Source organism: Vipera ursinii, assembly GCF_947247035.1.
Source record: "Vipera ursinii genome assembly, chromosome: 1".
Classification (NCBI taxonomy): Eukaryota; Metazoa; Chordata; class Lepidosauria; order Squamata; family Viperidae; genus Vipera; species Vipera ursinii.
The window spans coordinates 92,760,928-92,788,352 of NC_139512.1; the positions used below are offsets into that span (position 1 = coordinate 92,760,928).

At 37.5% G+C, this 27,425-nt stretch overlaps 1 protein-coding gene across 4 annotated transcripts in view; it reads right to left on the reverse strand.

Annotated features, from left to right (window-relative positions):
* MPPED2 (metallophosphoesterase domain containing 2) overlaps window positions 1–27,425 on the reverse strand; it is a 159,650-nt gene that overhangs the window by 110,763 nt on the left and 21,462 nt on the right. Inside the window, exons 1-2 of one of the 4 annotated variants that reach the window (XM_083350112.1) lie at window positions 16,996–17,203; window positions 16,732–16,827 (exon numbers count right to left, since the gene is read on the reverse strand). The exons of the other annotated variants lie outside the window; for them this stretch is intronic. The gene's annotated coding sequence lies outside the window, so the exon portion shown is untranslated. Of the gene's footprint in view, window positions 1–16,731; window positions 16,828–16,995; window positions 17,204–27,425 lie in introns of those variants that run through there. 4 annotated transcript variants of the gene reach the window in all.

The following is a 27,425-nucleotide window of genomic DNA, read 5'->3' on the forward strand; positions in this document are numbered from 1 at the left end:
GCAGAATGAAAATCAAATAAACATGTATGTTGTTTTCATTCCTATACAGTAACATCATGCTGGCTATGTACCCGACATGTGACATACCTTCGCAGATGAACAAGGAAAAAAGTCCTGTTGGAATCATCTATTTCTGTGTATTATTCTAATAGTAATCATATTCTCTGTCTCTCTCTGTGTGTGTGTCTCTCTCTCTCTCACGCACACATGCACACCATGCAATGCTTTGGCTTTCAAGAGTTTTGGAGCTCAGAGGACATAAATGTAGCAACCCTCGCTTAGTTCTTAATATCTTGAGATAGGGCAGGAGCTGTGCAGAGCAGGTGCACAATCTGAACAAAAGATGAGTAGCTTAAAGGAGTTGCCAACTTGCGTTAGGTGAGCATCCTGAACCTTCAAACCACCATTTCTCCTTTGAATCTAAACTGTTTATGTGCATTTATGTGTATGTGTCAATGTTTATATGTGTACATTAGACTGTATAAAGGAAGATAAATGTATTCTGCTTTTTCTCAAGCACACCCAGTCTGAAAATGCATTCTTTAGAAATAAAATATGAGCATCTTGGTGAGTTCTTATTATTAAATATATTATCAATCACTTTGCAAAATTTACCTTATAGTGAATTTAATATTTATAGAGCATTTTAATGAAAAAATGGTATGAAAATATTTGAAGATTTAAACTCATATTACAAACATAATTGGCAATATACATTTTGGAAGTGTTATTTCTAGGTCTGAAAGTTCTCTCTTCAATCATTAGACACATAAATTATTAAAATAATAATTCATTCATCTGGATGACAGGTGCACAGGCTTGTCCAACTAGGTTTACTCATCTTACTAACTTATGTACCAAAACAATTTTTTTGAATCTGCATATGCAGAAATTAATACATTGAATGTTCTATCACTCCCTCATTCTCTGTTCTTACATAGGAGTAGAATATTCAGTCAGTCCAAAAACATTCAAGAGACATTGTTATGTACTAGAAGCAAAATATAATATTTGTTAATATTTGAGAGATGAGTAGGGAAAGAGATTAAATATGGTGGACATAGCAATATTCAAAACGTACAGCAAAAACAATTATGAAGGTTTGTGAGATTATACACTTGCACTTTAAATTATTTTCACTTGTATTTTTGCTTAGCTTTGTCCTTGTATGTGTGTACACACACACACACAGACACACACACATATAATAAATGTATATACACAAACACAAATACCACATAAAATGTGTCGAAAACTGAATTATGGGGCTAGAAGATACAAAGACTGCAGCTCATGCAAAATGTGGCAGCTTGGTAATTATTACTTGGATGGAATACTAGCATCAGTAGGGGTGATTGATTTGGGAATTTATTGATCTGGAATAGAACTCTCCTGTCAGCAGAAAGTATATTTCCTTTACACACTATTGCAAAAACCAAATAGCCTGGGTTCCTGCCATTTCATGAAATGTCAATGAAAACTCTAGTGTAGTGGTTTCCAAATATTTTGATCTTGGATCACTTTACATTCTGATAAATGATTGAGGACTCCAAAGATCTTTGGTTTATGTGGGTTACATCTATCAATATGTTGTGTGTAAGAAATTAAAATTGAGATATGTTAAAATATTTGACTTTGTGGATCCCTAGAAAGACTACACTTTAAGAGCCACTACTCTAGAATACCCCTTCATGGATTACTGCCTTGTCGTGGTGAAGGGGCTTGCGTAATTCAATTAAGCTATGAGCTATGCCATGCAGGGCCATCCAGGACGGACAGGTCTTAGCAGAGAGTTCTGACAAAACGTGATCCACTAGAGAAGGAAATAGCAACCCACTCCAGTATCTTTGCCATGAAAACCCCATGAACAGTCTTGTTCCTCCTCAGACCCAGCTGTGTGAGCATGAAAGTTTGGAAGAAGACGATCCACAGCTGGCTCTGTTAAGGGACGCTAGGAGCAGGAGGCAATCTAGCAGAACTGAGCAAAGGAAAGCAATGAGGCAACTCGGGAGAAGGCAATGAGAAGCCATGCCTTAAGACTGCTGTTTAAAAGGGGAATGTGTGGGAGGTGCTGGTTGCTGAAGGCAACCATTTGAAGAGCTTCTGATAAAGTCTTGGTCTGTATTTGTTTAACTTTTGTTTGAACTTTTTCATTTAGCTTTTGCAAATAAATTTGGTTGGATTAGTTCCAGCCTATTGTTTATAAAAAAGGGGTTGTCCCTGACATTCCAACAGCGCCGGTCGTAGGCTGGAACAGAACAGGATAGTACTAGTAGCGCCAGAAAGAATGAAGCGACTGGGCCAAAGCGGAAAGGATGGTCAGCTGTGGATGTATCTGGTGGTGAAAGGAAAGTCTGATGCTGTAAAGATTTTTTCTCTGTAGGAACCTGGAATGTAAGATCCATGAATCAAGACAAGCTGGACGTGGTCAAACAAGAGATGACAAGACTGAACATCGACATCTTAGGAATCAGTGAACTAAAATGGACAGGAATGGGTAAATTTAATTCAGATGACCATCAGGTATACTACTGCGGGCAAGAATCCCTCAGAAGAAAATGGAGTAGCCTTCATAGTCAATAAAACAGTAGAAAAAGCAATACTGGGATACAATCCCCCAAATGACAGAATTATCTCAGTTCGAATCCAAGGCAAACCATTCAATATCACAGTAGTGAAAGTCTATGCCCCAACCACCGGTGCTGAAGAGGATGAAATTGACCAGTTCTATGAAGCCCTATAGCACCTTACAGAACGAACACCAAAAAATGATGTCCTTATCATCATGGGGGATTGGAATGCTAAACTAGGAAGCCAAAAGATAACCGGAATAACAGGCAAGTTTGGCCTTGGAGTACAAAATGAAGCAGGGCACAGGCTGATAGAATTTTGACAAGAGAATATGATGGTCATAGCAAACTCTTCCAACAACCCAAGAGACGGCTCTACACATGGACATCACCAGACAGTCAACACAGAAATCAGATTGACTATGTGCTCTGCAGCCAAAGATGGAGAAGCTCTATACAGTCAGTAAAAACAAGACCAGGAGCTGACTGTGGCTCAGACCATGAACTTCTCATTGCAAAATTTAGGCTTAAACTGAAGAAAGTAGGGAAAACCACTAGGCCACTCAGGTATGAACTAAATCATATCGCTGACAAATATACAGTAGAGGTGACAAATAGATTTAAGGAACTAGAGGTTCACAACATTGTACAACAGGTAGCAACTAAAACCATCCCAGAGAAAAAGAAATGCAAGAAAGCAAACTGGTTGTCGGAGGAAGCTTTGCAAATAGCTGAGGAAAGGAGGGAAGCAAAAGGCAAGGGAGAAAAAGAAAGATAAGCCCAATTGAATACAGAATAGCTAGAAGAGGTAAGAATGCCTTCTTAAATGAACAGTGCAAAGAAATAGAAGAAAACAATAGAATAGGGAAGAGGAGAGATCTTTTCAAGAATATTGGAGAGATGAAGGGAACGTTTCATACAAAAATGGGCATGATAAAGGAACAAAATGGCAGGGACCTAACAGAGGCAGAAGAGATTAAGAAGAGGTGTCAAAATTACACAGAAGAACTATTTTTTTATTTTTTTATTTTAATTCCATTTATATCCCGCCCTTCTCCAAAGACTCAGGGCGGCTTACAAGCTTAGCAGTAGCCTTCATTCTATGTATATGCCTGCTTATTAGGGCTTTCACACACACCCCAAGCGGCATTATTACAAAGTCAGCTTAATTGCCCCCAACAATCTGGGTCCTCATTTTACCTACCTCGAAAGGATGGAAGGCTGAGTCAACCTTGAGCCTGGTGGGATGTGAACCTGCACTAATTGCAGGCAGCTGGTGTTACCTAAGGAGGCATTAGCCCACTGCTCCACCAAGGCTCTATACAAGAATGAGCTTAACGTCCCTGATAACCACGATGAGGTGGTCACTGACCTTGAACCAGACATCCTAGAATGTGAAGTGAAATGGGCCTTAGGAAAGCTGAGCAACAACAAAGCTAGTGGAGGTGACAGTATTCCAGCTGAGTTATTCAAAATCTTAAAAGACGAAGTAGTAAAAGTGCTACACTGAATTTGCCAGCAAATTTGGAAAACTCAACAGTGGCCACAGGATTGGAAAAGATCAGTTTACATTCCAATTCCAAAGAAAGGCAGTGCCAAAGAATGTTCAAACTATTGCACTATTGCACTCATTTCACATGCTACTAAAGTTATGCTTCAAATCCTACAAGCTACACTCCAGTAGTATGTAGATCGAGAACTACCAGAAGTACAGGCAGGATTTCAAAGAGGAAGAGGAACTAGAGATCAAATTGCCAACATACGCTGAATCATGGAGAAGGCTAGGGAGTTCCAGAAAAACATCTACTTCTGCTTCATTGACTATGCTAAAGCATTTGACTGTGTGGATCACAACAAACTGTGGCAAGTCCTCAAAGAGATGGGCATACCAGACCATCTTATTTGTCTCTTGAGAAACCTATATGCGGGTCAAGAAGCAACAGTGAAAACTGGACACGGAACCACTGACTGGTTCAAAATTGGGAAAGGAGTCAGGCAAGGCTGTATACTGTCACTCTGTTTAACTTATATGCAGAGCACATCATGGGAAAGGCAGGACTAGATGAATCAAAAATTGGAATTAAGATTGCCGGAAGAAATATCAACAACCTAAGATATGCAGATAATACAACTCTAATGGCAGAAAGTGAAGAGGAACTAAGAGCCTCTTGTTGCAGATGAAGAAGGAGAGTGCAAAAGTTGGGTTGAAACTAAACATTAAGAAAACCAAGATCACGGCATCTGGCCCTCTCAATTCCTGGCAAATAGATGGGGAAGGAATGGAGGTAGTGACAGATTTTATTTTTCTGGGCTCCAAGATCACCACACACGGGGACTGCAGCCAAGAAATTAAAAAACGCTCCTGGGGAGGAAAGCCATGGCAAATCTACACAGCACACTAAAAAGCAGACACATCACCCTGCCAACAAAAGTGCACATAGTCAAAGCCATGGTCTTCCCGGTTGCAATGTATGGCTGTGAAAGTTGGACCATAAGAAAGGCTGAGCGCCAAAGAATTGAAGCCTTTGAACTATGGTGCTGGAGAAGACTCCTGCAAGTCAGCTGGACTGCAAGGCGATCAAACCAGTCAGTTCTAGAGGAGATCAACCCTGACTGCTCTTTAGAAGGCCAGATCCTGAAGTTGAAACTCAAATACTTTGGCCACCTAGACGGAAGGACAGGTTGGGGGCAAGAGAAGAAGGAGACGACAGAGAATGAGGTAGCTGGATGGAGTCACTGAAGCAGTAGGCATGAGCCTAAATGGACTCCAGAAGATGGTAGAGGAAAAGTAAGACCTGGAGGAACGTTGTCCATGGGGTTGCGATGGGTCAGACACGACTTTGCAACTAATAACAACAAGCTCTAGAATAATCTCTGTAACACATCCATCATAGAAATAGAAGGACCCACAAAATTAACACATCCACATATATTGTTCTAATTAATTCTACGACTCTTGTAAAAAAGAACCTTTTCACCAAGATTGTTTTTGACCTATGCCTAAATATGTTCTGAGGGGCTTCTTTTCTGGTTGGCAATTAGTGTTCTGCAAACATTAAAAAGGGTGTTTTTATAAGGTATATGTGTGCATGAAGCTCTTGTCTGTGAAATAATAAAGCAAAAGTGCCTTTTTTTCTACAATGATAGGGCTATAAGCTCCTTTGAAATCTCATTTTATTTCACTTTTTCCCCGAACAAAGAAGAATGGCTGTGCATACATATACATATAGATAGCCAAGAGCATGGAAAAGAATTCAGCTGATTGAATGATTCAGAGAGAGATGCTTCATATCTGCTTTCACAAACCATGAAACGTGTCTTTTGAAAGATTTTTACAGCCTTCTTCCTAACTCTTCTTCCTACATTGTGTAGGAAAACACAGTTTGTCCTGGATACCTTTTCTATGAAATTTTCTGCCAGATATCTAATTGCGCCAAAATTGGTTTTGGTCTTGTCCTTGGTCAAAATCGGTTATTCATGTAGATTTTGAGATCTATGTTAGTGGAGATTAGTAGCATTTTCTTTTGACATATTTGATTTCATCCTGATGATTATTTTGGTTACTTTATGCAAAACAGACTTTCATGTTTATGGTTAGTTTGCTGAATTACTGGTACTAACTGTATTCCTGCTGAGATTTATAAGCATATGGTATGTTAGAAATGATTTTTTAAAGAAAACCACAGACAAATAAATAAATTCCTATTTTCAATATGTGGAGCAATTATTGAAAGTGGTTTAAAAAGAAATTAAGAAATTGCATTGTTTTACTTTTCTTTTCTTTTTTTAGCTCTTTCCATTCAGACATCAGCTTATGCTTAATACAAACATTGCTTTTTCTTGCAGAATCCCAGAAAAGTAATAATATGCAGAATATAATTACTATCACCATTTAGAAAATCTTACTGAGAGTATGCAATTACGGTAATAGGCTTTTTTTCTTCTTACAGTGTTCTTAAATTAGTAACAGTGTCAGAGGCTAAATTGGTAACCTAGATATAATTGTACTCATGTATGTAGATTTAACAAGTATATCTAGTGAGTTTCTTTCTTACAATGTAGTTCCAGAATAATGATTTGTTTGCTGTTATAAAACAGTAACAGTGTATTAGCCTACGCTTAAAATCTTAGTATCATTCCACTTTGCTACAAGATCTTTGTCCGAAAAATGAGGTTTTGTTTTTGTCTGAAAGAATATTATTAAAGCTTATCTGCATTAACCATGAATATTCATCAGATCTATACTTTTATCATATATCCAGTGCTTCCTCCAACTTATTCCCAATATATTTTCTATTTTCAAAGGGAGATATTAAAACCAGTAGCTATGCAAAGTCAGTTTTCTATTGTGGGTCACAACTAACCCAAACAAAAAGCAGAATTCCATTTTTTTCTGCTGAAAAGGTACACTGCTTATTTGAAATTATATATCTGTTTATGCTTCACAAAAGGTTGAATTGCCATTTACAATTGTAAGGCATCAACAATTATTTGAGACAGGGCTACCAAAAGGCAGTACTTCTCAAATATTTATGAGAGAAGAAAAGTGTGTGTGGGTCTGGGTATACACACATGCATGTACACATAAACTCTTTAGATCCTTGTCCGCAGATACACAATACAATTTACAGGATGTGACTATTAACTTAGGAACTGTGAAATTAATTTCTATTGTGGCAAGGCAAATACGCATGAGGAAAGTGTATTATCTACTACTTTTTTGTCGTGCCTAGAGATTTCAGCTGTATTTTTATTTTCAAAGCAAGAAGTTGGTGGTTTTGTTTCTTGAGTCTTGGGAACAGTAACAAACGCATTCTTCACATGACTGTGGAGTTTTTTTCAAGACTGTGTACAAGTTTACTGTAGATTTATTTGTTAATTTGAAAGAAAAATGGAAAATACACTCTTGAAGGGGCCATGGAATTATTGTAACTCCAGTGTGGCTGAGAATTTTTTCCTCAGCAATAGAAATGGGACTGAAAGCTGGGGTTGGTTGGAAACAATAACAGACATGGAAACAAAAATGAATATTGTATTGGCAGGTAAGATGATTTTTTTTGTAACTATAAACATTTATAGAAAATATGAGTTACACACACACACACACACACACACACACACACACACACCCTTAAGACTATTGACCACAAGCAAAAAACTCCAATAGGCAAGTTTCCCATTTTCAGAAATAGTTCATATTTTTTTCTTGCCGATTCAGTTTTAAGTATATCAGAACACTTTTACCTTCAAAAGAAAATTAACATTCATTTCAAGATTATTTTTGCAATATAAGACAATAAATAAATCTTTATTGAAAGTTCTTCAGGAAATTTTCTTAATAAAAAGCTTACGTTAAAATCAACTGGTTCACCCAATAATACTAATCATGCTGATATTCATTAAATATTAAAATATTTAACATGATTAAATTATCACATATGCCAGTAGTACGACCCAATAAGGGGTCTTAATTACTCTTAACGCCTGTTGGAAAACTAACAGATGCCAGGCCCCTTTCCAGATGATTCCTGAGATGTCTTTACTGACAACTTTCTCTGCCAGAAAAAGGACAGAGAAAGATCATCTGCCTCTGATGATACTAATCAAGACTTACTGAAAAATCATATTAAAATTGGTGGACAGTGATAGTATAATTCAAGATTTTTAACAACGGCTAAAAAACCCAGTTGCGTTGTATTTTTAAATTGTAAAATGTGAATTCAATAAACTCAGAGGAATAGTGAGTAGTGTTCTTGGGTACAAATGGTAAAGAGAAAAAGTGCTCAAAATGGGACTGGGGGTAGGGCTGTGTGCCCATGGACTTGCATGCCCACACACAGAGACACACCAACCAAGTTGCAAACAGTTCCTATGCAAAAAATGGAGAAAAGCAGAAATCAACTTCATGGCATAAAAGGCTTATCAAGATCAATGGTTGACAATTCACTGCTTGTACAGGAATACATATTAAAGCATTTCTAACCTATGATTGTCCAGTCTCCATTTCTAATGAAGGAAAGCACAACATTTCCTTGAGAAATTGATCCCTCTCTTTCCAACCGCCATTCCCATTCATAGCGGTGCCACCTCATTCAAGATAATTATTTTTAATAGATTTTGCTGGACTGGGAACTGTTGATAGGAATCAGGGAACTATATATACCAGCTTTGCTTCACCATGGATTTTAGAAATCTCAGCAGAAAGGGAAAAGGGAGAATTGAAGCAAACACACTACTGGACTATAACTCTTTAAAGAGACATTTGATTTACTGGGATGTCAGCAGGTGCAACGTTTGCTCAAAAAATCGTGTTTGTTTCTTTCAAAATGCCATAACCTTGTTAGTCATTTTTTGTGACTTTTAGAATTTCAAGCTTGACTCTCCTGTCCTAGCAAAGCTATTTAGAGAGAAGAAGAAGAAGAGGGTTCACTTTAAAACCCTGCCAAAAAACCTGCAAGGACTAGCCCAGGCAGTCTCCGGGAGTCAAAAACTTACATGAAGGCACCAAATAAAATGTTAAAATTAACAACACAAAATCAAAATCAGAAACATTGCTTTGCGTATACTAGACACCTGAGAAGATTTAATATGTGGGTGAGTACCACCTTGCTGTTAGATGCACCTCCCCTATTATTGTCAGTCTGAAATTAACAGTAAATTACTTGCTTACGTGGCATATGTTTTCATCAACTATACAGTATAAGATGACAGTCCCAATATTTCACATCTATGAACAAATAAAAATGTGGATGTTCAGGGATTGATTAAAAATATCACACAATACAGGAAAGAGACCTGCACATGATGTACAAAATCATTGATATTTGTTGTTTTCCACAAAGAGGTTCGACTTTTCAGGCAATATGTTAATTTTTGGAAGTTGTTTGATTCATACTATAATTCCCCAGGCCTTTTTCCTTCTTTTACTTTGAATTGCTAGGATTACTAATTGTGAGTTTATGTTATCTTTAGATCCTGACTGTAGATGTAGAGGAGTTATTGTAGATAATTTAAAAATTTAAAATATTTATTAAGTAATCAGATTAATGAATTAGAACCTTAAATCTATACTTTCCATATATCAAAATGTCTTACATAATACAAGTTTTTTGAGCTGTGAAAGGAAGCTCAGCAATTTTCATGAACTATTGTATATAGTGTGTTAGAGAGAAAAAAATTATAAAGGAAACAACTACAGAGAACTAAATGCCAGTCTCTGTATCATTCCTCATGATATTGGAATGTTCTTTGTTACGAGTAATTCCAAACCAGGCTATTAATTTTCTTGGGACATTCATTAAAATCAGACAATTGCAAAGCTCAAAATGATAAGAAGCCATCAAATTTAAAGCTGATATACACAGTTGGGACGCTCAGAACTGAATCCATCACAGACTGTGTTTAAATGGAATCAGCAGACTAATTTTAATTTATAATTGTGAATGAGACCCGTATACAAAGTTCCCTGCATATTAAGTTAGTCTATCAAAGAAATAAAATTCAACATAACTTTCTCCACTGGCATTCTCATTTTTTTCTTGGCTGGAGGTTTCTAATCTCATACAATATATCAAAAGAGCACCAAATTCAGAGAGGATGAAGTGATGAGTCAGCAGTCTTGGGACAGAATCCAAAACTTTGAAAGGAGCATTACATCTGGCCCTAAGGTAGCCAGGTATATAATGTTGCATTACATTATTTGTATATTTGTAAACTTAAGAAAAATAAACTGTTCAATAAAATTTCAATAAAAAGAAATTTACTCAAAAGAATGAGTGTTAAGTTGCCCTGCAAATAAGCCCTAGTGGTTTAACATAACCAGGGCTAGAGGCAGCTTTATTTATTGTTTGTTTAACGTTTTCTCTCACTACTGCTCCCTACAACGACAAGAAATGTACTGTATTGCCTTAAAAGCTCTATAGCTTTTGGGCCATTTTCAGGCCAGGAGCAGAGAGAAATAAGGCAGTTTAAGATCCTACGCTAGCGCCATATCCCACACAGCAGACCCTTTTTACAGTCTACATAAAGGACACCTCCCCCATCATCTTATTCCTATTTTGTGGAAAAAGTTCACTAAATATTTTTTCACCTTGTTTTGACTTGTTTAGTTTTTTCCTTTGTAGCAAAATGCTTAAAAACAAATCATTTCTTTTAAGATAATAAGTGTATAAAGATAGTAGTACAATGCTTGAATGAGTTTACTTTCATATAATTACAAAATACAACTTTTCAAAAATACATCGTTTTAGCTAAGACTAATACAGTAGTTTCCAAGAATACTTGGTGCCATATTGACATATGCACAGAAAAAGCCTGGACTAAAATGCTTTGTGAAGTCAAAATAAGATGCTAGTTAAAATAATATAATCTTGAAAGAATCTTTTACAAAGGAAGTGCCACAGATTATACAAGCAATTAGTTTATATGTATCCTTATTTTTCAAAAGTGGCCTCTGGCTATTGGTTGTAAGAACTGGGAACTTTAACTACTTATTTCGAACCAGCTTCTATTTCAGTGGTGGCAAACCTATGCCATGCGTGCCAGAGGCGGCACTCAGAGCCCTCTCTGTTGGCACATGTGACACCGCCATCAGCAGCAGGTCCATCACCCTGCTCTACCACTTCTACTGGAGCTTGCTAGTCGGCCACTTCGCCTCCTTTGTGCTGGATGGGGCTCCTGCTCCGGGCGGCGCCGCCGCCCGGAGCAGGAGCCCCATCCAGCACAAAGGAGGCGAAGTGGCTGATCAGCAAGCTTGAGTAGAGGTGGTAGAGCAGAGGTCACCAACTATTGTCGATTGGTGGACTGGAAGAAAAGGGAGGGGCTGCAAATGGGGCGGGGCTAGTGCCTGCGTGATACTAACTAGCCCTGCCCTGTTCTTGCATGGTGCAGCACCTTGTATCTGCACCCTGTGGTGTGGCGGCAGCCATTTTTGCACCTTGCAGCACGGTGGCCCATTTTTGCACCCCTGGTTTTTGCATGCCAAAGCAACACTCAGAGACACTTCCCTGCCCCCCCCCGAGGGCACCACAATGCTGATGTGGCCCTGGCACTTTGCGACAAATAAGTGGGTTTTGGGTTGCAGTTTTGGCACTTGGTCTCTAAAAGGTTCGCCATCACTGTTCTATTTGATTAGAACAGTATTTTCATTATACGTGTATGTAAAATAACACCTGTTGCACCATCTGTTTAATAACCTGTTATTAGTATGTAAAAAAATGTAATTTGTATTTTCTAAGCAATGGCTTATCTACCCGAGAGGAAAATCCAAATTAATTGATAAAAAACTTCAAGAGAATGCACAATAAAACCTCCAGATATAAGTACCTTATAGTACTAAATTTACCTCTTTAATTTTATCAGATTAAAAGCATTTTCTCAGATTAAAAGCATTTTCTTTATTTGAGGTTGTCCTACAATGTGGCTTTAAGCAGCAATTAGTTTATCCACGGGCTGTTAGGCTCTTGAACGGGAAATAATTTTATAAACTTTATGTATGATTGGCTTGCGAGGCCGGTGTGTTGTGAAATTAGTTCACATGGTGTAATAAGAGGGTTTGTTGTCACTGTGAGTTGGGGTGGGGGCACAAAGGGAGGCTCAGCCAATCACAATGTATACATGGTTGTACTTTGACAGTAAAGTTTCATTCATTCATTATTGACAATCTCTTTCAGTACCATGATCCCAAGAACTTGCCCCTCCGTGCCCCTCCTGGCTGGTTTATGCGGCTCGGGATGGGACACGAGGCTGGATCCATGCAGTAATAACTGCTTCATTGAAAGAGGGCAGTTTCCCCGCAGCCTTGAAAGAAGCGGTGGTGAGACCCCTCCTCCGCCTTCCCTGGACCCAGCTGTTTTAAACAACTTTCGCCCGCTCTCCAACCTTCGCTTTCTTGCGAAGGTTGTTGAGAGCGTAGTGGCGCATCAGCTTCCTCTGTTCCTTGAAGATACTGATTATCTAGACCCGTACCAATCGGGTTTCAGGCCCGGACACAGCACGGAGACGGCATTGGTCGCTCAGATGAATGATCTCTGGCGAGCTCGGGACAGGAGTTATTCCTCTGTCCTGGTCCTATTAGACCTCTCTGCGGCTTTTGATACCATCGACCATGGTATCTTACTGCGGCGTCTCAGGAGATTGGGAGTGGGAGGCACTGTTCTTCAGTGGTTCTCCTCCTACCTTCTGGAACGTTCACAGAGGGTGTTGGCAGGTGGGCAGAGATCGACCCCGAGACCTCTCATTTATGGAGTTCCTCAGGGGTCGGTCCTCTCACCTCTCCTGTTTAACATCTATATGAAGCCGCTAGGTGAGATCATCCGTGGTTTTGGAGTGGGATATCATCAGTATGCTGATGACACCCAGCTTTTCATCTCGACCTCAAACCACACCAGTGATGCCCTTGACGTGATGTCCCGTTGCCTGGAAGCGGTCCGGGTCTGGATGGGGAGGAACAGGCTTCAACTCAACCCGGACAAGACTGAATGGCTGTATATACCGGCATGTCAGGAAATTCAGATTATTCCATCTCTTAATATTGGGGGCGAGTTATTACCCCCCGTAGATAAGGCTCGCAATCTGGGTGTCCTCCTAGATTCACAGCTCTCCTTAGAAGATCATATAGGAGCTGTGACTAGAGGGGCCTTCGCCCAGGTTTGTCTGGTGCGCCAGTTGCGACCCTATCTGGACCTGGATGCCTTGCGTACAGTCACCCATGCACTTGTGACCTCTCGTCTAGACTACTGCAATGCTCTTTACATGGGGCTGCCCTTGAGAACCACTCGGAAGCTTCAGCTGGTACAGAGTGCAGCTGCACGGTTCTTTTGGGGGTCTCCCGATACTCCCATATTACACCTCTGCTCCGTGAGCTGCACTGGCTTCCAGTTGCCTTCCGAGTGAAATTCAAGGTGCTAGTGATGACATACAAAGCCCTACATGGCATGGGTCCGGATTACCTGCGGGAGCACCTACTGCCGGCGTCAACGTCCCTCCATCCAGTACGTTCCCACAGAGAGGGCCTCCTCAGGGTACCACCGGTCAGAGAATGTCGGTTGGTGACCCCCAGGGGGAGAGCATTTTCTGTGGGTGCACCAATCCTTTGGAACCGCTTACCAGCTGAACTCCGGATGGCCCCTGACCTTCGCTCCTTCCGGCGTGATCTAAAAACTTATCTATTCGAACAAGCCGGCCTGGCCTGATGGATTTGGGTTTTAAAATTATTTAACTAATGTATTCTTATTTTATTGCCCTGTACACCGCCCTGAGTCCTTCAGGAGAAGGGCGGTATATAAATCAAATCAAATCAAATCAAATCAAATCAAATCAATAAATAAATAAATAAATAAATAAATAAATAAATAAACAAACTGCATCTTCTTGGTGTAAAATAAAAATGTAGCACCTTCCCACAAATACTATTATACTTTTACAATTTCGTCATAGAATTTGAATAAAACATTGTAAAGTGTAAGCCATCTGATTGTGACAAAAATACACTGCATAAAGAAAAAGGATGTTTATATTAATAATTGATTGTAGTTTTATGGGCAGCCATTCTGGATTGTCTATAAACCTGTATTTGTTTGTATATTTACATGTTCCAAAATTAATGTATTAAAAGAAATCTCAGTGGAAATACCTGGGCATTCATCCATTTCTCACGTTATGTTTTGACAATTATTTTTTTCTTTGCTAAGTCATTTATTTTTCAGTGAATTACAAAAATGAATTATTGTCAAGATAAAAATATGCCTTCAGGATATCTTCAAAAAGTCAGTTTAAAAAATTTAACCTGCCATGTTCTAAACTACACACACACACACACACACACACACACTCTTCAATAAAGTTTGCAATTATACTTCAAGTCAGTCTGGGAATCAACTGTAGTGAAATGATTTACTGTATGCATTCACAAATCAAAGTTAAAGCTTCACTATCTATGTAGCAGAAGCTATCGCTAATGAGAAAATCATATGAAACAACCCCAATGAGATTTTGAATATATGAAAACTTCAGTGTACTCTGAATTTATCTCATTTTGTTGGTTTGCAAGGAAGATGATACCATGAGGTAGAAACATCACTTTTTCCCCTATTAACTAAGCATGCATTTTGTTTCTCTGGAGAGTGGAAGAAAACTATTATAAGAAATACAAAGTCTGAAAGAGACAAAAACTGTATGACAGAACATATTATGATGCAGAAAGAGATGCAGGCAACATAATTTTATTTATGTGTTTTATTTGTAAAATCCTGCAAATACAATCTCACTAATTACATTTTCAGACAAGGCTGGAAATGTTTAAATGCAATTTCTAACTATGGAAACATCATGGCATGCCCTCTCTGCTGAAAGAGAAAGAAATCAATGACAACCAATGACATTTTATCTTATATTCAAAATCAAGAAAGATGGTAAATTAGACAAGCACTTATATAGTGAAATTCTATGTATGTATGGCATAATGTCACTGAATGCAGTGAGCTGCTTCCAGCAACTTCAGTAAGCATATCATCATTCTCTTTTAATTTATTATCTTACACATACTTACTTTCAACTCCTAAATAGTCTTTTTAATCCCTCTATTTTCCTGAGTCTTTTAATAGGATTTCTGTTAGGTAGCATCTAACATTTACTTATTGCAATCATTATTTGATCAACGAGGAGCAAAATTTAACATTCTCTCAGGTTCTTGAGAGAAGTACATGCTACCAGGCAGAACGGGAACTTACAGAGGAAATCTATTAACAAGGCTTTAATGTCCAGTTCCTTCAAGTGGATATTTCTCTAAAGCAGGGATCCCCAACCTGTGGGCCACACCCACACCCACTCGTGCTAGCACTGTGGCCACGGGGTGCAAAAACAGGACACTGTGCCGTGGGGTGAAAAAATGGGCCACCACTGTACCTCGGAATGCAAAAATGGGATGCCACCATGCTGCGGGGTGCAAAAACAGGTGCTGCACTGTGCAAGAATGGGGCAGAGCTAGTATCACACAGGTGCTAGCCCCACCCTATTTCCATCACACGCATGCTTGTGGCCCTCTGCGCATGCACGCACATGTAAAATGCTTCCCCGCCCCCTTTTGCTCTGAACTGCCAACCAAGAAAAGTTGATGACCTCTGCTCTAAAGCATTCTGGAATATATCCGTTCAGGACTACAGGCCAAATTTCACAAGTTGGAAATGTGGTCTTCTACATGTTGCTGAACTAAACTAAAATGTCCAACAGTTTCTTTTGGCCAAGTTAGGTTTAGCTGACTTGAGATACATTTCAAAAATATCTACAGAGCCAAGTCTCTGAGCACCAATATGAATTCTTATTAACCAGATTTCCCTCTACCAATAAAACAAAAAGAAAAAATGTTGTTCTTTTCTCACTTCCTTAGGATATCTCAGACTTCCCACCATAAAATAATTGGTTTTATCTTGAAACAATTATTTAAAAGTTGTAATAATTATTTAAAAGTCCAGAGCTTCTTTAAGCATCTTAACATCTTATCTAAAAGAGCTGTGGTAGTGTGGTGGTTAGAATGCAGTATTATAGGCTATTTCTGCAACTCTGTTTGATCTTGACTGGCTCAAAGTTGACACAGCCCTCCATCCTTCCAAGATCGATAAAATGAGGACCCAGATTGTTGGGGGCAATATGCTGACTCCATAAACCAGGGGTCCCCAATCCCCGGTCTATGGATCAGTACTGGGTGGCGGCATGCCAGCAAGTGGTCCACAAAAACAAGCAAAGGTCCATCTGTGGGATGCAGGCAGCACACAAAACCGTGACCCCTCCAGTCTGGGGAAAAACTCTTTCCACGTAACCGGTCCCTGGTGCCAAAAAGGCTGGGGACCTTAGAGAGGGCTGTAAAGCTCTATGAAGTGGTATATAAGTCTAAGTGCTATTGCTATTGTTAAAAGCTCAATGGTAGCTTAAATGAGAGGATATTGCACTCTGGAAATAATATGGAGGAAAGATCTTCTATGCTGAACTAGAATGTGTATACATTAAGTGTATACATGTTCATGCCTTCCCTTTACTCTATATTACATACATATTGCTATATGTGTCAGTGTATTTATGCTGCTTTTCTAGAAACATAAATTAAAAAATTCAGATCAGTTCAGGAACCTTGACATACAGATTTCTACAGTATTTGACAACATATTACCTGTTGTAGCTCTGTAGTCCTACATTTCTAAATCCTCCTTTCAAGATAGTAGATCTCTGATTATTTGCTTAACTCTTTGTACAATCACTTGATATCCTGCAAATACAAGATTTTAGTAATCATCACCGGTCTGGAATTCTCTGGAAATCTCAAGTTCTTTATAGGAATTTTCCAAATGATCATAGACTAGACTATTTGACATTGCTTGTTCAGAAAATAAGAATTAAAATGTAGCTTGAGAGATCTAAAGCAGAGGTTCCCAACCTTTTGGGCACCAGGGACCAGTTCCGTGGAGAGAGGTTTTTCCACAGACTGGGGGATGCATGGTTTTGTGTGCTACCTGCATCTCGCGGGTGGGGATTTGCTTGTTTGTGTGGACCGGTTGCTGGTCCACAGCCCGGTACTGGTCCACAGACTAGGGTTGGGGATCCCGATCTAAATTGTTTCAACAGCTGCATTTACACGACAAAGAGATATATAGGTAGTGAATAATCAGCCAACTTCAGAAGTCTGTTTGAATTTCTACTAGATAGAAATATTCAACAAATACAAACAAAGCTATGAGTACACTAAAAATCATAGTATGTCCTAACTCTACGGATAAATTAATAAAACACACAAACTAGCCTTGCAGCTCGACTATATTGTATGTGTAGGTAATATACTCCATTTATATTTCTGAAAGTTACCACCTTAATACATATCCAGATCAGTGTTTTTTTAACCTTGGCTATTTTAAGATGTGTGGACTTCAACTGCCAGAATTCTCCAACCAGCATGCTGGCTGGGAAATTCTGGGGTGAAAATCTGTACATCTTATGGTCATGGCTAAGAAACACTTCGGCAGACACTTGATTTGTATGCAGTAGTCTGTTCACTTAGAGACAACCATCCACCAACAGAATGAAAATGTTCCAAGTTTTGTAACTTCTGCACACTGGTTTCACAAATTTGCTTTGTAATCTTGAAGGATCCTGTAGAACATTTCTGGGAGGTAAAGGAATAAAAAGAGGCACTTTGTTGTTCACATGGTAGTTGGCCACAGAATATTTGGGCCAAACTCCTTTGATCTTGCATCCTGTCTATGGCAGATTTTCCAAGATGTCATTTATTTATTTCTTCTGTATATACAATGTATCATTCAAGTTCAAAATCTGTATATGTGAAATTCAGGAAAACTTTTATTTGGTTGCTAAAATATGGGCTAGCACTTAACTACAGCTAGAAATACACATAAAGCCTTCTTTATAACAACTAACTAGACTACCCCACCACCAACAGTGTAGTATGCCTGACAATTATTTATGCAGAGCCTGATGACAGAATATATATAAACATGATCCAGTACATTACTTTCCCCTTGATCTTTGATAAATAAACTACAACGGAGAATAGCAAGGGTTTCAGACTTTTTATCTTATTATTCTCTATCTTGTGAGCATGTCCATGTAACATATTGGGCTGAAAACACTGAAGAGCAGAGAGATTTACTATATTATAGTATAGATTCCAAATGTTTAGCCAAACATTGCTGGAATAAGGGACCACTGTACATCCTCTTCTCAGCCGCATTATCAAAGAACTAGCATAATTTGAATTTAACATTAATTCTATTTTTGATAGCATAAAATGAAAATATATAGATAGCCAATAAATCAATAAATATTACACTGCTGATTTTTTAACCATAAATATTCCACATGTGTACAAAGCAATATAGGCATGCAGAATTTGCTGATACTCTACAAAAGTTGCTTGTTAATGTTTTATATTTTCTGAACTCCACTGGTGATAAAGGCTGGTCATGGGGGGGCGGTGCGGTGGTGGTGGTGGTGGTGAGAAATTGCTTGTCAAATGTTTGATGGAAGGGAAGGGAAAAAGTTCTATTAAAAATGCTGGAAGTACAATAAAAGAAGTGCTGTAGAGTGACTTGTAAAGCTTTATGAATCGTGAATGATGTTAAGAGCTGCTCAGTGTTAGCTCTCCTAGTCTCCATTCAGAAAAATCACTTTACAACTGCCTGGGTTGTTCCCCCAGAGACAGTGTGACATGAATACCACACGACCTGCCAAACTTAGAATAGGAATGTTTCTATCAATTGCTGCAATGGAGAATCTGACTTCCAATGTCCATTGGCCAGAAGTTATTTCATGCTCGTTTAGCAGTCCCACAGCATCAATACAGATTCACTGCTACATATTATCTGTTGTTATCTAACTTGCTTGTCCAGACTTAAAGTAGGAACATAAACAATACCACAGAAATGCATTACAATAAGTAAAAAGGAGCAAATCTGAGTACAATCAAACATGTTTTTAAATTATAGAATGAAAAATGAAAGCTAGAGAATTCAGTATTTATGAATATATTACAGAATGCTTTGTATATGTAACATAACAGACTTGGTTTAATGTTTTGGGAAGCAATTTCACTTTTAGCAATGTGTTGTTTCACAAATTAGTAAAACAGTAAAATTATGAATAAATCAAATACAATTCAAACTGGCAATCAAAATAGATATACTATTAGCCTAATCTAGAAAATTCATATATTGGTCTTGGGATGTTAAAATATTTACTTAGTTTCCTTTTATTAAATAATTGGAGGTATGCCAGTCTTGTCAGTTTTTTTATATTTAACTTTTCCAAGTCAAAATAATTTCTGAAGAAAAGTTTGGATTTCCTTAAACTTGCTTTTAAACCCTGCAAGGTGTGTTTGTCCCCGAAAACTATTTTACATCAATGCCTTTTACTACTGAAATAACATCTATGATAAAGGTAGTCCTCAACTTACAACAGTTCATTTAGTGACCATTCGAACAACTGCACTGAAAAAAGTGACTTGTGACCATTTTTCACACTTATGACAGTTGCAGCATCCCCACTCAGATTCAGATGCTTGGCAACTGGTTCACATTTATGGCGGTTGCAGGGTCTCGGGGTCACATGATCCCCTTTTGCGCCCTTCTGACAAGCAAAGTCAATAGGGGAGGAGCTAGATTCACTTAACTGTGCTACCGATTTAACAACTGCAGTGATTCACTTAACAAATGTGGCAAAAAGAAAAAGTCCTAAAATGGAGCAAAACTCACGTAACAAATTTCTCACTTAGCAACCTAAGTTTAGGGCTCAATTGTGGTTGTAAGTCAAGGACCACCTGTGCTTATCCACCAAACAAACAAACAAACAAATACCACCTGTACTTATCCAGTAAATGAATGAATGAATGAATGAATGAATGCCCACCTTAAATATAGACCAAATAAATAACTAAGCAAATAACTATAATCATGGGAGTCTGAAAATGTTAAACCCAAATCTTTACAAGGGACTATGTGCCACTGAGGAAGATTCTATAATTTTAGTAACACCTAAGACATAATTAAGCTATGTTAAATAAATCTGAAACTACATTTTTACTTGACATAAATATTTATTTATTTTTTTTATTTTAATTCCATTTATATCCCGCCCTTCTCCGAAGACTCAGGGCGGCTGATCTTTTCACAAGAAGCAAGTTATTGATCTTATGAAGCCAAAACCTAGTGAGATGCTAGAAGGATGGTCCGTCTCCTTCCTGCATAAAAGCTTCTCTCAAGAGTCAACACACACACACACACACACACACACACACAAAACCCTAGTCCAAAACTAATTTCCCCCTATCAGTGAGAGGCAATTGGCATGAATGGAGCTGCTGTATATAAAGAGCACACACATTTCAAAATATATGCTGAGCAGCAAATGTCAAGAAGAAAATCTGCAATTTTTAAAAAAAGATGCTTTATCTTATAAAAATGGAAAGCTCAATTAAATCAATTCATTCTGCTACTCTTCTTTATCACAATAAGAATCCATTAATAAGATAACTCATTTGAGAAACTTTACTTATATTCTCTTTTGAGCTGTTTTAGGAATTGCTGTTTCTGGTGTTAAGACAAAACCATAAATGGAATTTATAAGAACGGCTGGATTTTTCTGTTTAGGTAAGATATCCATTCCATTTTCCTATCTCTAATAAAAGTTGTCAATTTTCTAATGCATGCTCCTGTAATATTTATGCCCTTTATGATATATCTCGGTAGTACTAGATGCAGACTGGGATCCCTTATTTCCATTCATTAAGGATATGATATCATCACAAAGGATTTTGTCACATTTGGATTTGTTACATATTATTATATTGACTGCTCAATATTTAAAATTAATATCCTGTTGATTGCAGATTCAGATAAAGGTATTCCTCAGCTTATGACCACAATTGGTCCCAAAATTTCTGTTATTAAGCAAGAAGTTATTAAATGAATTTTGCCTCATTTTAGGACCTTTCTTGCTGCAAATTAAATCACTGCAGTTGTTTAAGTTAGTAACATGATTGTTAAGTAATCTGGGTTCCCTACTGACTTGGGTTGTCAGAAGGTAGCAAAAGGTGATCACATGACTCCAGGACACTGCAATGGTCATAAATATGAGTCAGTTGCTCGTCACCTGAATACTGATCATGTGACATGGGATCCTGCAACGGTCGTAAGTACGAAAAACAGTAAATGGCACGGTGTTCAGTGCCATTGTAACTTCAAATGGTCACTAAATGAATTGTTGTAAGTCAAGGACTGCCTGTAAGTCAAAATATAAATAAATCCACATTGTTTTAAACCAGAACAACACTAATAACCAACAAACTGAATTTTCAACACTGGAGAAGTTTGTTTATTTATATCCTGCCTTTATTATTTTTATAAATAACTCAAGGTGGCAAACAGACAAAATCCTTCCTCCTTCTATTTTTCCCACAACAACAATCCAACAATCCTGCGTAGTAAGTTGGGTTGAGAGAGAGTGATTGGCCCAAAGTCATCCAGATGGCTTTCATGCCTAAGGCAGAACTAGAACTCACAGTCTCCTAGCTTCTAGCTTGGTACTTTAACCACTAGACCAAACTGGTTTGGATACATGACCCACACCATTCACAATTGCAGGTTTCTACCAAAAACAGACTAATCAGATGCACACTATTTTTATCCTCCAGAGAAATCTGAGTATTTAAAACATTTGATTAGGATAGTAACAGAGGCCTAACTCATCTTTGTGCAATAATGTTAACGGGTTAACTGATGCCTTGTCAATGGCAGGCCATCATTTATGAAAATTCATAAACATAAGTTGAGGAATAAATAAACTAAAGTTTCCAAGTTACATACATTTAGAAAAGCGATACAAAAAATAGGGTTTTTCAATATACTATTCTCCTGTTTTTTTGTTTAAAAAAAACAGAATGTACTGCAATAATGACATTTGTAAAACAATAAGATACACAAGCTTGTCAAGAATAAAACCAAAAGATGGCTATACAATTGCCATCTAAGGTGGTCCTAGGCTATCAAAATAGCAGCTGGGAATTCTGGTTTCGCTTCTAACACTATAAGTAGGTCTGGTGGGAAACTTCAAATAAGGCTCATTCTTACCATACTATGTTGTTCAATTTTTACTAGAAAACATTCCTCAGTTAAATGAAGCCTTTGGGAAATCCAGCCGAGAGGAAACATTTGAAATGGCAATGAGGGGAAACAGGGAGGAAACTAAGCAGAATAACATTGTTAATTATGTGTAAATAAAAAATTTATACAAATGTGCATCTGTCAATCAGAAATAGGAAAAATAATGTATAAAATTGCAATGTGTTGACTAGTGTTTTTAAAGTTATTCTGAGATAAATGCCACTTCCAATATAAATGTTCCTTTCCAGAAGAGCTGCATTAACAACTGATGCTTTAAGAAAAAAGAGAAACAAGGCAAAAATAATTACATATGAATAAAACAACTGAACAGTATTTTGTTTTCAATCATTTTATTTGTATAAATAATGTTGTCTTTAGCTTTAGGAAAATTGTCTTTGAGGCAAGAAATGCTAAATAAAGTGATGGTAAGCCTAAAATGAAAGAGTTCTATTTGTGTGTGTGTCCATAAACTTTAAACACAATTTAAAAGTTTCATATTAAAAATCACTCTACGCTATCATGCTAATTTCAAACATTCTGCTTTTGAGCATCTCCATGGTTACTGAAGAACAGTAGTCTGTACACTAGTTAAAATGTGCATTAGTAAGTTTCTAGCTGCTATTTTATTAATTTCATAAATATACAGAAAAGGAATTCAATGCGGTGTCAAGGGAAGCATTACTAGATCCAGGCTGTACAGTCATTGCAAAGGAGCAATCTTTAAACTGGAATACGAAAGTAGGTCAAACTGTCAATAAAGCAGAGTGCCCTGTTTGAGTTATTACTTTTTAATAATGTAACCCACTAAGGAATCTTACTGGTCCTATATGTGTCTGGTTTCAATATTAACAGCAAGTGCAAAAGTAAATAAATAATATCTGGAATAATGTCTCATACCAAAATAACACCAATAAAATGCTAAGCTGCAAGCAGGCTTAGCATAAAAATGAAAAACACTAATGGAACGTAGTGCAGTATGCTTATACTAGGTATAGTCTGGAATCATGCATAATGTAACAGTGCAACTGCTAACAGCAGGCTCACATAAGATAATTTACACTTGTTTTTATGGACATGCGGAACTGAACTTTGAAGTCAGCCCTAATGAGATTCAGCTTGGCCTTAACAGCATCCTGAGAGAGTGTGCAGGGCTTTTTTCCCCCCTCCTGCTTCCAGTGCATATTTATAAAGTGGAACACAGGCTCATTTAAATTGCACACGTGGGCTCATGAAACCTCCCCATTACAAAAGCAAAAGTTTCACACTAGGGGAAATGCTTACCCGTCTACCAAGTGTTTTAATTACATCTGCCATTTTTTGCAAACTAGTAAAATACCTGGGAATGCAGAAACAAAGAACTTTGCAGTTTTACATTTAACCTCCCTGAACTCTTAGTCTGAGTGGTAACACCTTGATGGTCCTGCAGTTTAGTAATTTCCCAACCTCAAATTTAGGAGGTGTAGAAAGCTCAAGTGTTCCACTAAATCTAAAGGTTACTCAACAGCTAGAATATTTAATTGCCCAATACTGCAGTGATGTGTAAATCTGGCTGGAAGAGGCATGAACTTCTCTTTGTGGATACTCCTTAATTCTACATGATCCACAGCTATGCCACATGAGCCCTGAAACATGTCAGAGGTATACTTTTTCTCCTGCAGAGGTGTCTGAGATATAAACAGCTTTGCCTAATACTTTTTTCCTAATTTTAATATTAATCAATTTTTCACTCAGACAATATGCAAAGAAGTCTATCTTAGCAGTAAAAAGCCTTACAGAAGATCTATGTAATTTATTGATGAATAAAAAATGCAGCACCAATATGGTCTTCTTTGCCACCATTTTCAGTTTTGGAATTTATTTGGCTCTGACATCTTTGTGGAAGAAATTAATTTCCTATCTGAGAACTAAAATAAAAGGTAAAAGGTAAAGGTTCCCCCGCACATGTGTGCTGGTCGTTTCCAACTCTAGGGGCCGGTGCTCATCTCTGTTTCAAAGCCGAAGAGCCAGCGCTTGTCTGAGGACGTCTCTGTGGTCATGTGGCTGGCATGACTAGATGCCAAAGGCGCACGGAACGCTGTTACCTTCCCACTGTATTGGTCCCTGTATTTTTACGTGCTTTCGAAGAGCTAGGTTGACAGAAACTGGGACAAGTAACAGGCGCTCACTCTGTTATGCGGCACTCGGGATTCGACCCGCCAAACTGCTAACCTTCTGATCGACAAGCTCAGCATTCTAACCCACTGCGCCACCGCATCCCTTAACTAAAAATAAACCTATCCCTAAATTCATGATATCTTCCCACGTTCATGAAATTATCAAGTGGCCTCAGATTGATGAAATGACCAGAATTGAGTTGCTTAGTTTCAGGAAGCTGTGACCTCAACTTCAGCTCATGTCCTGTCACTATATATTGAATAGGTAATATATGAGCCTGATCAATATTCTGAGATTGTTTCCTTTATGAAATAGTACCACATTTCGCTATCAAGCGAAAAATCACTTTTGCTTACATTATGATGAACATCACTACAGGTTTAAACATCAGACATCCAATATTAAGCCACATCACTCGCTCCAACGTGTAACATATTTGTTTTCAAATACATTTATGAGCAATAAAAGAATTTCAAATTACAACTGCCAGAATTTGACTAGATCATATATTTTTTTACAATCAATTGTTCAGTTTTTTATTTTATGTTCATATTGTTTCCTGCTTAGTCCACCTGCTATTTCACTGCATTCTTTTAGTGTTTTATTAGACAGGAAGGGGGAGCTGCTTCCTTTCCCTTCCATACACCCCAAAATGAAACAGCTGTATTTCTGTCTAATGTGAAGGAAATGTAATTATTTACATTTTTGCGAAAGGCATTCTGTCTACAATCCATACTGAATGGTAACATTTTACTGACTTCAAAGGCTTCCAGATCAGACACACTTTAATTTTATCCTCAGCAAGATAAATATCTTATAAAATACAGAGAGCTAAAGCAATTACATTTAAAATTGGAAATCATCTTCAGTTTTATTTTTTTTTAGAAATTATTTTAAGCAACTTTAGGTGCATATATACTCATTAAAAAACAGTGCACAAATATTTCATTTTGAAGCCAATTTTAGATAAAAACCGAGATCCATTTTTTCAATCTTGACCATTCCTATATTATTGAGGATTTCCCCCCAGTTCTCTTCCCATTAATGAGATATAGCCAATTCCAGTCTAAATATACTTGGATGACTACTTTCTTAAGACAAATGACATTTTTCATCGATTAAAATTGCATTTATTTATCAACATATGCCCAAATAGTTTTTTTTTCTTTCCAAGACACAGAATTTATAATAGCAGATAATTAAAAACAAATAGTGACAACACTGTGAGTTAAAGGTCTTTGTTTTGTTGCCAAGCTGACATATCAAATTCAGAGATAAACAAAGACAGTGTTTTTTCCCCCCATTAACACTGTGGCTGTGTTAAAATGCAGCTATGCAAAGCAGCCTGGCAATACACAATCAAAGGTCACAGTGCAAAAAATAATACTCCAGAGAATTATTATATTTTAATTTTCAGTGTGTCTAAAAACTTCTATTGCTGTATCTGACTCATGCTGCTTCATTATAAGGACAGCATTGCTAGGAAACAAACTAGTTTAGATACTTCATATAAATACATACAGCAATCTTCAGACAATCCAAAAAGCTTGTGATGGCAGTGTGAACTCTTGTTAATGTCTGGAAGTACTTATTTTAAGATTTTTTTTCAGCAAATCCTAACAATATATCTGAATTACTGATTACTGGTAGTGTTTGTAAAACTACATGTAGCTATGCCTCAGGGCAAAGATAAATAAGCATACATTTCTATTTACAAAGATACGGCCTTCAATTGATTTAGTTCCAAAGCTTGTGGCAAACCTGGGCTAGTCATACAAATATTGTATTATGATGAATTATATTTATGCCAAGCCTGAACTTGTGGTCCACTAGCAGAACACAAAGAGGCTATTTAAACCTCCTGATTTTGCTGTCTGTCTAGGGTCTACAAAAATAAGAGAGAGTTGTCAAGTACCTGGTAGACCACAATGACTGCATTCAGCCGCAAAGCAGAACAACAATTGCTGGTTTAGCCTTGTAGTTTCCATACGACAGACTGAAACTGATGTACAGTAATAATGCTATTACTTCCCTACAAACTTGATACAGCGGTTAATGTTTCAGAATGATGTGCTGACCCTAGTGATCTCGCCCATTTAATTTTTTTTTTTTTGGTAGCATATAAACAGAAAGCAGTAAGGTCTTCTCTTAAAGGAACCGAGTACAATATGCCCTACCAATACATTCCAATCCACATTTCTTTTGTCTTGTCAAATCATGACCCACAAAAGATTCTTGGGGGAGAGGGTGGGCACCAAGTTATCCAATTTATGTGTTTAAAGTCAGAACTGCAATGTTTTTTTGTTCTGAGACAATTATGTATGCTTTTTTAAACATACAGTTCAAAACACCTATTTTTCAGAATAAAGAAACATCACAGAGAAAGAAAAATATTTCAAGGCTGATTGAAATATTAATATTTTCCCTAGAAAAATAACACCTTCCAAGTTATAGCTCCTTCTATCAGTTAAAAGGTCACTGTCTACTTCTTGAACATAATTTAAAATCGCAGCCTTGTTCATTTACTTCTCCCATGAAAGCCTGGATTCTGCTAAGCTAAGATGATTACTTAGTAATCAAATTAATGAATCATTATCACCACCACCACCATCACATTTTTTGTTGTTATTATTATTACATTTAGTGTAATTTTTGTGTCACTATGAATAATATTAAGGTAACAATCCTAGCTGTTCTTTACTCAACAGGAAGAGGGAGAGGTTCAAAAACAATTATTTTTGTAGGTGTTCTAGAGACTAAGATAAGTGATATTTCAAAATTCCAGAAGCTTGCCTTTCTTCTTTCTGCACAGTATCCCATTGTATAAAATTCTGCATTACTATTATTATGTCATGACTATAACTCTCTTGAAATTCTCTAAAAAATGAACATTCTCCCTCATTCATCAGAAAAGAAAATAGCTCTAATTTCTCACATTTACTATTTTTTTATCTTGTTATCAAACCATTTGGAATTTAGTAGTTGATTATAGTAAATTATTTAGCTATATCAAGAACAAAGAATTCAAAAACTCCCTCTAAAC